This window comes from Anguilla rostrata, unplaced genomic scaffold (assembly GCF_018555375.3).
Source record: "Anguilla rostrata isolate EN2019 unplaced genomic scaffold, ASM1855537v3 scaf0666, whole genome shotgun sequence".
NCBI lineage: Eukaryota > Metazoa > Chordata > Actinopteri > Anguilliformes > Anguillidae > Anguilla > Anguilla rostrata.
Genome location: NW_026986132.1, coordinates 1 through 2,905, shown reverse-complemented (window position 1 = coordinate 2,905; position 2,905 = coordinate 1). Strand labels below are relative to the sequence as shown.

The window sequence follows — 2,905 nt, the reverse complement described above, 5'->3', positions numbered from 1 at the left end:
TGGATGACGTCAGAGTAGCTTTGTCCATATTTTTTACAGTCTCTGGTTTGAAAGCACTGCACGATATGACTAGTGAATTGAGTGAGCTAATGGTGGCTAATTCTACTTCCAGTTAATCAGAATCTAGATATGCTGACAGAATGAGAACAGATTGACAATTGATATGGGCTTTCACCAAGTTTGTTTAACAGAGTAATGGAAGGTTACAAGTGCTACCATGAGAAGTACAGCCCCAGGAAGCAGGAGATGCAAGCCTTCAACATGGTGGGTGAGCTACAGAAGAGAGTACATGCACACGCACACAGGTTACTTACACACTTAAGGGGTTAGTCACACACACAAGGGGTTTAATCACACACATATACACACACACACACACACACACAGGGTTTAATCACACTCAAACACACTCTCACAGACATACAGACATACAAGGGATTTAAACACACACTCGCACACTGGTGTGATCTGTGGAGCGCAAGTAATGAAGGTTATGCTGTGTGTGCTGTAGTGTGTGCTGCTGCATGTGCTGGAGTGTGTGGGAGCGTGTGTGGGAGCACATGGGATGGTTCTGCTCCACGCTTCTCACTGTTTATGGTATTCATAAAACACAAAGTTTCTTCTCCCTGCGCTGTGTTAACGGTAATGCTAACGGTAATGCTATGGAAGGCCTGCAGTTTTTACTCATCCAGTGTGACTGCATGTCCTTCTTTTACAGCTGAAGGTGTCCTTGGCTCCCTGCATAGAGGCCTTGATACTGCTGGATCGCCTCTGCTACCTGAAAGAGCAGGTAAAGCTCTGTCCTATGCCCAGCCCTGCCCCTTGGTCTGCCCCCAGGACCAGGATGCTCGGTGCTTAGAGGGATGTTTACCCATAGTTCCCTGGGTCACTGACAGGAAGGGGCACTGGGCTGTTCCCTTCAGCAGGGCATAAGAGTGAAAGTGTTTTTTGTTTTCCATGTTTTACAGGAGAACACGTGTTTTTTCAGCCGTGGTGCCTCTGTTTGATCCGCTGATGTCACCGCGATGTTACGGAACCTTCGCCTTAAACGGAGCGAGTGAATGTTCCAAAAACAAACATTCCTAAATCTTGTTTCCTTACTGTTTCCCCCCCTTATGGTCCGCTACCATCAGGAGAAACCTTGCTGCAAGTCATATTTCGTGACAATTTCATGAAACGCATCTTTGAGTTCTCTGCCACATCCTGTGACTCTGGACTGAAAAGGACAATTTGCTGTTCCCTCGTCACATTCCGACTGTTCTCTCCTGATGTGGCCCTTCTGGACAGCACATCAGAAATTCTCCTTACTGCCCTAAGAAACCAGTTTCTCTTCAGTTTCCTGGGGATTAGTCCATTCGGTTTTGTTATTAGTTTAATTCCCACACATAGAGGGCTCTTAATGGATTCAGCAGTGATGCGGCACATTAATCTGTTTTTATCTGTATCAGTCCTAAATACTGCACATTAAATATTCTCATCACTGAAAACTCAATAGATCCAAGAGTTTTCAGACATTAAACGTCTTTATAAATTAGTGTGTTTCTGATAAGGGGTGGTAATAATGGGAGTGGAAGAATTAATGATTGTTGTGTAATTTTATTATTTTATTCAGAATCGTTCTGTTAACATGTGCATGTGTGTGTACGCACACACACATGCATGTGTGCGTGTGTGTTTGAGAGCAAGAGTGAGTAGGAGTGTGTGTGTGAGTGTGTGGGGTGGAATCAGGATTTGGTTTATGATGCATGTGCGTAGTTTCTGAGGAACACCCATCCCCAGAAACCCACCTATCCCAAATTAAGCACTCCAAGATGTTATTCTCTGTTTGCTGGAAACAGCTCATTCTGTGCTGCTGGTGTGTCATTTCCTGTCATTTGCCCCCCCCCCCCCCCCCTTAATGCAAACTCTCTGGCCAGTGCCTCTTCACTCTGTGCGCCAGTAAACGGGCGTGGCCACTTCCTGTAAGCCACTGGAGAGGGCAGAGGGCACGGGAAGCAGGCCGAGATGTTGCTGAAGCAGAAAACATCTGCAAGTTGTTTTAAAATAGACACCCGCCCCCTCACAGAGTCATTCCCCTGTCAGCATCAGAAATCCTTACATGCCCTGTCACTTATCTTTAAAAGAAGAAATGTCATTTCTCCATTTTAGAAGCCAGCAGCATGACTTCATGATCATTAGCATGAGACCTTTGCCTTTGTATTGTCGGGCACTTATTAGTGGGAGTCTGAATTGTCGAAGCGTTTGTACTTGCCTAAATGAGTGGTTGCTCCGCTATGGGGTATCTGGGGAGTCTTCATATGGAAGCACCTGTGTGTTTTTATGAGTTAACTGAGCGATCTGGTCTTATGGTCCATCTTTTCAACATCCCGCCAGTTTATTGAATGTGCTGTGGCTCAGTCTCACCAGAGCAGGAAGACACCTTATAAAGCGCATTAAGCCTTACAAACATACAGGACCCATGGCAAGCGAGGCAAAGCAACCGCAGCAATGTGGAAAATACATTAGCTCTGCTTTGGGCTGTTTGCACATCCTGAATATGTTCTATAATTATGAATTCAGAAAGAGCAATTCGTGATTAAGTGGAGTTCATAATACATCGCCATTGTCAAGTAACATGCATTAATGCAAAAACAGCCAAGTATTACAAGCCTTTCTACACTACACACAAAAGCATTCTCAAGAGAACAGATTGTTGTTTTCGGATGTTGTGGAAGTTCTGTGTGACACTTGTCAAGGCGGTGTACGTCGGTAATGCTCGGCACGTGTGCTTTTGGTGAATGTAGAGCTGTGTATGTGCGTAGCGTGGATATAAAAAACATTACGCGGAACAGTAGGCGTGCGCACGGACCCGTGTTCCACACGCCGCACTATTGCTTTGTTTATGAAGTGGCCAGGATGCCTGAGC

General features: G+C 45.4%; 1 long non-coding RNA gene across 1 annotated transcript; it reads left to right on the top strand.

Annotated features, from left to right (window-relative positions):
• Positions 1-208: 208 nt before the first annotated feature.
• Positions 209-2,899, top strand: LOC135246664 (uncharacterized). Its single transcript, XR_010327840.1, has 3 exons — positions 209-264; positions 719-790; positions 969-2,899. It is a non-coding gene; the product is annotated as an uncharacterized LOC135246664 (long non-coding RNA).
• Positions 2,900-2,905: the final 6 nt, after the last annotated feature.